Source organism: Alligator sinensis, unplaced genomic scaffold, assembly GCF_000455745.1.
Source record: "Alligator sinensis unplaced genomic scaffold, ASM45574v1 scaffold254_2, whole genome shotgun sequence".
Lineage (NCBI taxonomy): Eukaryota > Metazoa > Chordata > Crocodylia > Alligatoridae > Alligator > Alligator sinensis.
The window spans coordinates 545,697-557,500 of record NW_005842396.1 but is presented as its reverse complement, the minus strand read 5'-3'; the positions used below and the strand labels follow the sequence as shown (position 1 = coordinate 557,500).

The window sequence follows — 11,804 nt, the reverse complement described above, 5'->3', positions numbered from 1 at the left end:
TTTCGGGTGGAGGGCCACTTACTGAGTTTTGGCAAGCCATCGAGGGCTGCATGACAGGCAGCCCAGGGCAGATTAATATTAATTTTCTATATATTTTAGGGGCCCCACAGGCCAGATAGAATGGCCTGGTGGGCCGCATCCAGCCCCCAGGCCACATTTTGCCCACCCCTGGTTTAAATTGATACTGCTCTATTAAAGGTAATGCCAATTTATACTAGCTGAGGAGTTCATCTGGTTGTTTGGTTGTCCACGTTAATCCCTTCCCTCCCCAAGCAGACATGTCTTGAGAAGTCAAGCAAAAAGGAAATCAAAAGGAAAATAATATGGTCTACGGCAATCATTGAAATATGCCAATTTACACCAGCTACGAATGTGACCCAGAAACACAAAGAACAGTAAATAGTGATCAGGCAACCCCTTCACTCATATTTTATTCTGTGTATCTTTATGACACACACTTGTTAGTGAAAACTTTAAAAAAACCCTGTATGTTTTTAGCACTGGAATCCTGATACAGCTAGCATGTGATGTGCTAAAATTATCACATTCTGTCTTCTGATGATTATGTTGCTAGTGGAAATGTAAATTTGCCGTGTCTTAAACTGTTCTATGAAATATGCTGAGATTAATGCTTTTTGTGGCTGTCAATTTAGGGAGGATGATTGAATTTTAGTTATATATACTCAAGCCTTCCATCAGGATTCCTTTTTCATGGGAAATTTTGATATTTCAACATTTGTTTCCACCTATCAGGACAAAAATTCAAAGTATTAAAATTTTCAGCAAAAAGTTCTCAAATTTTTCCAGCTGACATTGGTGATGCCCTAAATGTTGTAATCTATCCAGGGATGGTGGTTAATTGGGCAACATAGGGACATAAGGCACTTGAATGACAATTATCTCATGGCAGTCTAGAACTGTAGGCAGATGCAGTTCAGTGTCTAAGTGGCTTAAAGTATTTTATTTCATTTCAGCAAACTGTGTTATAACTCAGAGTAGTTCAATGCAAGATGAAATTTATTGTTTTGATTTTTCTCACTGAAAATCCAAAATAGTCACAAAATCAAAGCCTACTGGAACTTTTTGACTTTGGATCTTGCAGTATCTGCATTAAAATGTTGTAAGGCAAAATTCTGAACATGCACTACTGTTAAACAGAGAAATGTATTTTGAACTATTTGAGCTAGCCAGGAGTAAAGACAAACTATTCTGTGGTGCTATTGTCTGTTTCTCCTGTGGCCTCACCATCTCCTGTAGAATTTATGCATTCATTAAAAACAAATAAGCTTTATTGCCCTTACAGTTAAAAGGACAGTTTAGTTATAAACTAAATCTGTAGACAGGTAGAGACAAATACTGCTATCATTAAGCAGGGTAGTACATTAATTCTGTGGCCCAATGAACACAGTTTATAGTGTCATGATTGCTATATCTTTTTTGTAAAAATTAGAGCTGAGCAAAGCTTCAGTAGCCAATTCAATTTGGAGGAGACTCAGTCCAATTTGGCAGCTGAATCTCTGAATCCAGATCGAATCAGGATACCCGTTAAAAGGTCTGAATTGAGTCAGAAGCCTCTGAATCGATTCAGAGAGGTTCAGCGCTGATTCGGAGATACACTCATAGACTAAACAGGCAGCAGTCCTCCACCACGCTGGACACAGCTGCCTCCAGCTGGCAAGTATGTTGTGGTGTGCAGAGGGGAGAGGGAAGGGGTGTGGGGAGGCAGATCAATGCTCGCACAGCAAGGGGGGGATTGGGGTTGGGCCTGGGACAAGCTGCCCAGCTGGGACGGGGGGCCGCAGGATTTGGGGAGGGGGACTCCTGACACTGCATACCACCGCACACTGCTGGTCGGAAGGGCATGGGAATGGACGTGTGCCCCTGGATCTGCACGGGGTGGGCTGGGCTGCGCTTCGGGCAGCTAGCCCCAGCTGCAGCCTAAGTGCAGCCGTGGCTCTGCCTGCCCCACACAGCGCAGTGGAGTGGGGGCTCAGCGGGGGCTGCACCCACCCTAAAATTCTTCATAGCCCCTGCTGCCAGGCCTGCCCCAATGCGGGTGCATGCACCCACCCCATGCCCTGCCACTGCTTGCCCAGCTGGGGCAAAGCCGTGGCTTGTCCGGGAGGTACTGGGAGGCTGGAGAGGCTTCTGTTGCTGTACGCCATTTGTCTGAAGCAGCGCAGCAGCACTGTCCAGTGCCTTGCCATCCTGGCTGGGCAAGCTGCAGCAGGGCATAACCCCCATTCCCAGCATTGCCGCACCCACATCCCGCACTCCCCCACCCCAAGCAGCCCCCGCTCACAGCGCTGCCATGCCCACATCCCACACCCCTCTGCCCAGGCTGGCCAAGTGGCAGCAGGGCATAGCTCCTACTCCCAGTGCTGCCACGCCCACATCCCATGCCCCCTGCCCCGGCTTGACATGCAGCAACAGGGCATAGCCCCAGCTCCCAGCTCTGGACGCCCACATCCCACACACATCCACCTCAGCTGGACAAGTGGTGGCAGGGCAGAGCTCCCACTCCCAGCGCTGCCATGCCCACATCTCATGCCCCACAACCCCCGCACTGGCTGGACAAGCAGTGGCAGGGCAGAGCTCCCACTCCCAACGCCTTCCATGGCCTATCCAGAGCATGGTTAAGGATTGCTGCTTGTTACCACTAATGACATTATTATAACTACATAATGCAGAAGACCATTTAATGCCATAGTTCCATATCTGATTGTTGCTGCATCATGGATTTTGTTGCAACATGTTTGTTAACATACAATGAAGCAACAGGATGTCATAAGTTAAGAGGCATCCAAATGTTGAAAGTCTTGCATGCGTGCTTTCAAATCCTGCATTCTACATTCCTCCCCAAAAAATCTTTTGAAACTGGTAAAGGCTGCTTCAGGGTGAAATACGTTCACGCAAAATCATGTGAATATTTCTTAACACTCATGCATCACATTAATTATTGCCCCTGATGAGCTTGGGTTGATTTCAGGAGATAAAGCAGCACCCTGAATCTACCACAGTAATGATTTACATCTAAGGCAGTGAGGGCCAACTTTTTTGGCAGCAGTGCCACAAATTAAGCCTGTGCCCTCTCAGTGCCATTCTGATCCATTTCCTCTGCTTTCGCTCTCTGCCCTGTCCTCCCTGCCCACTCTGCCATGTGCCACATAAAGAGGCTGCCTATGCCTACAAGTCTAAAGCCAAGAACTTCATCCTTGAGGTGATCTCTTTTTAACAAAACTCTTTATCTACAAGAGATAGATAGAGGTGATGGGAGCAGAGACTATTCTTCCCACAGCCACAGTGGGATGTATATGTGGAAGTAGGACATCCAAGAAAATTTAAAGGGGACAACTGTAATAGTTTTGTGAGGTACGGTGGATATAGTAGAGCAAAAGTACTGTGTGGTAAATGAAAGCCAGTGAAGCTGAAAAGTACAGACCAACTGTTCTGTAAGACTCTTTGGGGCAAGGGTTGTGTTTTTATTCTGTGTCTGCATCTAGTACCATGGTGTCTTAATTCATGATTAAGAGTCAGGGACTATGGCAATACCACTGCCACTACTAATGTTCTGCCCAATCCATCCATGCTTTCTTATAATCTCTGTCCAGAAGTGTTGCCTCAGGAAAAAAACCACCAGCCTTCTCACAGGTACTCTCAGTTTTGCAAGCAACCTGTGGCACATCAAACAGTCTAAGCTAATGATCCACAGATCAGTGATTAGAGCTGTTTGGGCTAGAGTGGAGCTTAAACAAGTCTAGTCTTCAGTTTTTTACATCAGTGTGCCCTCTCAGTGGTCCCTTATTACTGGTATATTTGGATGGGGACTTAGAAGTGGGGGCCTGTTCTCTAAAAACACTGCACTCACTGTGACCACAGTACAATGTAGACATAGGCAATGGAAGGCCGAGGCTAACAGAGCTTAGCCCCCACAAATGCAGGCAGCCTAGGTGCAGGCTCCAGGTGGCTGCAGCAGGGCAGGTGGATGGGCACACACAGACAGAGCTGGGAACTCAGACCAGCCCTGCCGTGTGTGGAGTAGTGTCCAGCAGATAAATGTGTGGACGGGAAGGGGCACTGGGGAGGGAAGTGGCATGGGGTGGCAGATCGAGGCCTCCACAGGGGGTGGGGGGTTAGTGGGATGCTCAAAGCCCAGGCGTCTCGTCTAGGTGTGCGGGGGCTCCCACTGCTGTGTGCACCTCCGGGCAGGCACAAGGGGCACATACCACCCAGATCTGTGTGTGGGGTGGAGGTAGCTGTCACTGTGGGCTGGGCTCTGCAACCGACTGCCAGTGCCCTGGCAGCTGTGCAATGCCACATGCCTCCCGCTGCTGGGCAGGTGGCACAGCCAGCACGCAGGAGGCATGTGCCATCACACCCTCCTGGGGCACCGCTAGCGAGGTACAGAGCCCAGCCCGCAGCGGCAGCTGCCTCCACCCCATGCACAGATTGGGGGGCATGTGCCTCCTGTGCCTGCCTTAGGGGTGCATGCAGCAGTGGGAGCCACCCTGTGCCCCTGGATGAGCACCCAGGCTCCAAGCATCCCATGACCTGCCCTGGCCCCAGAGCTCTATTTGCCCTAGCCCTTGCCTCCCTCCTTCCCTCACCGTGGGGGGCCTCAATCTGGCCCCCCGCCCCTTCCCCACGATAGACCCACCTGCTGAGGGCAGGATGCGTGTGTGTGTACAAGTGTGCACACACACAGCCCCCAGATCATACTATCTTCTTCCACCTATGAATGGAGGCACATCCAAGGAAACTGGAATCTATCTAGCTCAGATTCCAGTAGCAGTCAAGCAAAGGTTTTAATATTTCACACTAAGTGTTTTTGCTGCTATACCTAGATTACCACCAGTATTCCAAGCAGTTCAAAGCTGTCATTGGTAGGTCTACATTACATTGCAGTAACAGTTCCCAGAACTACTACCTTATCCAGTCATGGATTACTGGTTGAGATTTTCATTTCCTGCTAGAGCTCCCCAGCCAGAGGAGCTTATGTGGCTTGCTGGCTTCTCTAGTTGCCTTGTCAGACTGTCCCCTCAGTCCTACCCCTAAATCATTTCTGCACTGGGGAAAGTGTGATTTATGAATTTTCCATAATGATATAAATTACACTTTTAGAAAGTAGAGCAATATGACACTATCGAAAATATATGCATTGCATGACCCGATTTTCAAAGCACTGCTCATATGAATAGTCTTCACTCATGTAAAGAAGCCCTATTGACATCAATAAAAAATCTACTCTGCCATAAGACAAAACAAAATAAATTATATAGTACACCATTTTTGTGGGGTTGTTTGTTTTTCAGTTGAATCAGCAAAAAGGGATTCTGGGGTACATAACACAAAGGATTCTGGGATATAAAAGTCATGGGATAAAAGACCAGGTGTTCTAGGAATCACAGAAGGAAGAGGATAGTTCAGATTCTACATTCCAAAATGCAGTGTGCACGTGCCAGAAAATATCACACTGATTGAATACCAGTTGCTAAGGAAACTCACAGCATGACCGTTTTAGAGGTTTTCCTGAGTAAGAAGAAAAGCCGTTTGGATAGTTAGGGTGGAAACTTGCTAAGAGTGGAAATAAATTCCATGGGTCACTTGGTAAACAGGCAAGAAGTTAGTACAGGGCCCCTCTGGGAAGGACTAGCAACAGGTCAAACTTTAGAGCTTTGACTGAAAACAAGCTGCCCAAGGAAGGCATCTTGAAAATTTTAGGGTTGAGATGACACGCAAAAGAATCTTATTATAGATTTTTATTATGTTGTTTCTAGTAACACCAAACGCCAGCCTGGTATCATTTCCTTTTTATTCCCTGATGTAATTTTAGAGGAACATATAGGCGGGTTCTAAGTAGTGCTGAATGCTAGGGTGTCAAAGAGACATTCTAGCAGAAGAATATAACCATGGCATACAAACATGACCCCTGGGGTTCCTTTTTTCACCCGTGACCCTGCACTGTCTGCGAGGCTGTAGGAATGGCTTAGAAGCTGTTAGCAAAGCTCCAAAGCAGTTAAGAGTCCTCTTGCACAGGACGTTCCCTCCAGGGATCAGCTCTAGGGACAAAGCCGTCCAACATTCAGGCCACTGATTTGTATTTGGTTCAGAAGAGGAAGTAATGCAGTTGCAGGATATTTAAATGGAACTTTTAAAAAAAAAAAAGATTTTGCACAAATGGAATACATAAGTCAATGAGCCCCAATGACTGAGGAGGACAATTACTTGGCTAGGAAGTGAATAGGTAGGAAAAACAAAAGGCTTCCTTTTTTTTTTCCTTCTTTAAGATTCAGGTTGTAAATTAATTAATCTCAAAGTGAAAAGGATGAGCCCAGCCTAGGAAGTGCATACACAAGGAAAATGCAAAAGGCTTTTTTACAGTTCAGTTCGTAATTCTTTTAAAGCAATGTTTGTAACTTTAAAAACATTGTTTAATTGGCTTATTATAAATAAAACTGAGAGCTTTTCCTGGATGGCAACTTTTCATTATTGCTCCTTGCTTATTACAGTCTGATGCAGGAAACATTTCTACGCTGTTTTCGTGGCATTTTCACAATATAATTCTGTTTCAGTTTCCGGTATGGGGAGATGGGTCACGTTTCTTTGGGTTTTCCTGTTCCCTTTTTCTCTCCTTTCCTTCTTCCCCTCTATACATTTTGTGTTTGTCATCACTTATATCTGATGCTCATCATGGTACGTTCTTCTCTTAAATCAGGTAACATACCCATGGTGAGAAGGAGTGAATAACATTTTAAGAAAGGTTTAATTTTTTAACTCTATATAATTGTATTTATTTGTTTAAACAGGATCAACTGTACAAGTTTGAAAAGCTGCATTTTTTCTCAGCCATTCCAGTGATGAGTTATATTTCCTTTGTCTACATCTACTTCTGTAGACTGGATTCCAGCTGGGAAGTGTCAGTAAAATGGTGACAGAGACCAAGGAACATCACCCTTATATCCACTAAAAAGTGCTACCAAAAGAGTTACAGGTATCTCTAAAACTTATTTGAAAAAAATCATTATAAATAATGTACAGCAAATGCCTGTTTCACTGAGGTTTTCCTTTAATCAGAAATGTATATTATAGGTTTCAAATAGGTGGGTCTGTTTATTTGCATGTTTCTATGAAAATATGTATCTTAGGTATCTTAGTAATATAGTCATCTCTGTCATGACAGAACACAGAATTAAAACTAGGCAAAAGCTGTCAAAAAAGTAAGTGTGTCCCTGGGCACACTGAGAAGCGATCATGCAATATTTTTCTAGCAATGCAACATGAGCCAAATAGGCAGGGTTTGTTTCTTACCAGCATTTTCAGGATTGCCACAAATGAGATACAGACATACCCTTAGACTTCTCTAAGATATTTGGCTTGGTACTGCATAATGTTGGGATGAAGAAAATAGAATTTTACCAAATCAATATGACACAGGTTAAATGGATTAAAGACTGACTAACTGACAGATCTCAAAGAGCAGCTGAGTAATCATTATCGAGTAGATGTGTCTACTGGGGTCTTGGAGGTTTCACTTCTTGGCTCTACATTTTTTCACCTCTTTATCAATCACCTGGAATAAAGAGAATAATTACTGACAAGGTTTGCGGATGGAGAACAGTTTAGGAGAGTGGTAAAGAATGAAGATGACAGGACACTGATAGAGTAGTCTGGATTGCTTGATTAACTGGGTGCAAGCAACCATTGTGCATTTTAATACAGCCAAATGTAAAGTACATGTATAGTTACAGCAGGACACACTTTCAGCATGGATAAATTATAAAGAGTTCAGAGGAAAGCCATAGGAATTATTAAAGAATTGGAAAAATATGCCTTATAGTGAGATAGAGTCCGGAAGCTCAATCCATTTAGCTTCAAAATGATGGCTATGCAGAGACTTGATTGCAGTCTGTAAATATTTGCCTAAGAGCCAGAAGTTTGATAATGAAGGGCTCTTCAGTTTAGCAGACAAATAAAAATATCCAGCGTCTACAAGATGAAGGCAGACAAGTTCAGACTAGAAATAAGGTGCAATTTTTAAGTTAGTCGTTAGAAATAACTTGCCAGGTATTTTGATGGGTTCTCTTTTCACTAGAAAATTTTAAAGCAAGATTGGATACTTTTCAAATAGTGAATTCTAGTTTAAATAATTCAGGGAAGTCCTACAGCCTGTTAAATAGGAGGTCAGACTAGATGAACACAGTGGTCCCTTCTGAACTCATACTCTATTAATATAATCATTAATATTCAGATTTGTCACAAATAGCCTTCTGTCAATCATTTTTATCCAAGACTCAAGTTCCTGGCCACCTGCATAGCTAAATATGTTATCTCCTTGGCTGATGCAAAATACAGAAGGTGTGATGATTTCCTCCAAGTCCCTAACATCAACAGATAATTTACAACTAGATGAACCATATGAGATGTGTGACTGCCTTTCCTTGGATCACTGTTCTTTAAAATATCTTTCTACCAAAAAATAGCCTAATATGGAGACAGAAAACTTCAAAATTTGTTTCTGAGCTTGTAAGACAGTACTGAACTGGGGGCACATCTATAGGAGATGCTACGATGTAGTAGAAATGAGCTAATGCGCTGTAGTTTGTTTTTATCATGCAGTTGCATTGCCAGGCACTAACTGTGACATGACGCTACTGCACAGTAGTAATGGGCTACTGCACAGTAGCATCAGGAAAAAAACGTGGGGCAATGGTACTGCGCGGTAACACCAGTTACTGCACAGTCATTTAGTACTTGCTTAAGCCAGTTAATATTTATGAAGTTACTAAATGACTGCACAGTAAAAACTGTGCAGTCCACCACACGTGTAGACAGGGACTGGATGTAGCAAAAGGGTGGGAGGAGGAGAGCAGGGGAATTCTTGTGCTTACACATGTGATAGGGTAAATCCAATCCTCACCCTCTCCGTCTTCAAGTGAATGAGAAAGCTGGTCAGAAGGGAAAGGCATGAAGCCTGTACAGTCAAAATGCAATCCTGAAGTGATCCCTAGCATGGAAGGACTTTTGAAGATGAGACTGGGTCCAGGAGCCTCAGCATAGCCAGTTTAGTGTGAACCTGAATATGCATCAAGAACTGTGGGTACATACTCTAAAACCGTACTAAACCAGCTATGGGCATGCACACTGTGGGTGCAAGCAAGCGGGAGGTGCTTCTTGGTGTTGCTCCTACAGTTGTAGAAGGAAGTATAGGTACTCCTTTAAGTGAAGGTACTGTAACACTCAGGCTCCAACAGCAGCTACAAAGTAGGTTCCTCTGTTGTTTCTCAGCCTTCCCCCTGAAGCTACTGAATAACCTGGTTTTTTGTGCTGTGCAAGATACTCTGCCATAAAGTGAGTACCCATCTATAAGGCCTCATGTTTTCATTTCATGTATGTCCAATTAAAATTCTGGTAAAAGACCTCACACCTGAAATTCTGTTCCCTATGCTCTGTCTGTACAATAGGAAATGGCATTGCACCACAATGTAGCAATTTCCTTTGTGAAATGTACTGTATTATGCTATGTTATGTATCTGCAACCTAAATGGATGCCTGTAGTGATGAGCCAGTAAGTTTACTACCATAACATTAGTCATCATAAATACTTTTTAAATTAAATGAAATTACACCCCCAAATTGAAGGACCTTATTCTCATGGGGGAAACTAATTATCAGGACATCTGCCAGGAGAGAAACATAGCAATGCATAAGCAGTCCGGCAAATTCTTGGAGTGTGTTGGGGATAGGTTTTTTTTTCATACAGATGGTAGAAAAGGCAACTTGAGGGAAGCTTTTCTCATCTTGCTGTTTACAAACAGGGAGGAACTGGTTGAGAATGTGAAGGTGGAAGGTAACCTGGGGGACAGTGACTGCAAAATGATAAAAGTTCAAGATCCTAAGGGAATTAGGGAAGGTGAACACCAAAATAAGGACATTGGACTTAAGAAAAGCAGACTTAAGCAAACTCACGGAACTGGGGGTGGGATCACCTGGGAGACAAATCTCTTGAAAAGGAGTCCAAGAGAGCTGGCTGTACTTAAGGAGGCCCTTTTAAAGGTACAGAAGCAAGATGAGATAGACGAATGGGAAGTGCAACTAAAAGGTCAGCCTGGCTAGACAGGGATGTCTTTTGTGAGCTGAAACTTAAAAAGGAATCCTATAAAAAGTGGACACTGAGTCATAGTAAAAGTTTATGAGAAGTCTAAAAGAAGGTTAAAAAAATATTGCATGGTCAAGTAGGGATAAAATTAGGAAGGCCAAGTCACAATCTGAGCTGTAACTGGCAAGGCAAGCAATATAAAGGCAATAAAAAGGAATTCTACAAATATGTCAGAAGAGGAAGACCAGGGAACCATAGGTCCCTTATGGAATGCAGAAGGCAATCTAGGATGTACGTAGATGAAACGGGGGCCCTAAATTGAAGCAGTGGGTTTTAAAAAAACACTGCTTCAATTTAGGGCTGATTAAACTTCTGTCATGCACACATGCCACTGACTTACCTGCCTCTCTGGTGGGGAGGGGAGGGTGAGCTGCCAGCAGTAACGGTAGCTGCAGCCCCTCCCTAGGTACCTGGCTCAGGCAGTGGTAGCTGCAGCCCACCCACAGGAACCCGGCTCAGGCAGTCCCAGGGGGGCATTGCAGCCGCAGAGGAAAGCACCTGTCCCCTGCACAGCTCAGACAGGCAAGCAGGCCGAGGGAGGGGAAAAAAGAGATTAGGCTCACCACTTTTCTTGGGTGGAGCTGATTTCCTGGGCTACTGCCAGGCTGCCTGCAGTGCTTCCTGCAGAGCTGTGGAGCTGCACAGAGCCCGGTGGTTTGCTCCACAGCTGTAGGGGCAGCAAACTACCACTCCTTGAAGGAGTGGTAGTTTGCTGCACCCCAAGTCATTTAAGGCATATTATGCTGCCAAATTTCCTACAGCAGCTGGAATTAATGCACAATACGCTATTGAAGCGTGAAAACACCGACACCATTAAAGCAGTGCAAAAGCATTTAGCCTGCTTTAAAGTGTCGTGCACACATGCCTCTCGTTTCGTTTACACACAGCCCTAGTTACAGATGATGCAGAGAAGGCTGAAGTACGTAATGTCTTTTAGGCCTGTGCAAGTAGGCAGCTATTTGATCCAGCTTTGGATTCAACTGCTTTGGATGCCAGGGCTCCGATCTGGAGCTCCGGACTGGGTTTCTGCTTCAATCTGGCCAAAGCGGCTCCGAACCTTCAAAGCTGCCTTGGAGATCCGGCCACAGGGTATAATGGGGAATCAATGAAATATCTATAACTTTGTTGTTTTTTGCCTGATTTGGATGAAAACTTGCAGGGATGGTAGCCTCTGCGGAGAGCATGAAGCCTGCCAAGTTTCAAGAAGATCGGTACAGGGGCTTGGGGGGAGCTGTACCCCAAATTCTTGAAAGCAAAACTCTTGTCATGTGTATGTATTACACCACAGGGGGGTGAAAACTGTGCAGGTGGTAGCCCCTGGTAAGGCCTCAAAGCCTGCCAAGTTTTAAGTTGAAAGATGCAGTGGTTTGTGGGGAACTGCACCTCAAGCTGCTGACAGGCAAAATGTGTGACATAGATAACCCTGTGTGTGTTAAGGCACAGTGGGCTGAAAACTGCAGGGATGGTGGCCCCTGCTCAGGCCACAAAGCCTGCCAAGTTTCAAGGAGATAGGTACAGGGGTTTGGGGGGAACTGCACCTCAAGCTGCGGACAAGCAAAACTTGTGCCACGGGTGACACTGTTGTGTTAAGGCACAGCAGGGTGAAAGCTGCAGGGATGGTGGCCCCTGCTGTGGCCACAAATACTGC

General features: G+C 44.8%; 1 protein-coding gene across 3 annotated transcripts in view; it reads left to right on the top strand.

The window, feature by feature from the left end:
- The window catches only part of LOC102370561 (probable G-protein coupled receptor 141), a 37,526-nt gene that overhangs the window by 9,248 nt on the left and 16,474 nt on the right, over positions 1 to 11,804 (top strand). The window contains exons 1-2 of one of the 3 annotated variants that reach the window (XM_006029747.3): positions 6,638 to 6,715; positions 6,807 to 6,991. The gene's annotated coding sequence lies outside the window, so the exon portion shown is untranslated. Of the gene's footprint in view, positions 1 to 6,637; positions 6,716 to 6,806; positions 6,992 to 11,804 lie in introns of those variants that run through there. The other 2 variants (XM_006029746.3, XM_006029745.3) reach the window with 2 other exon arrangements.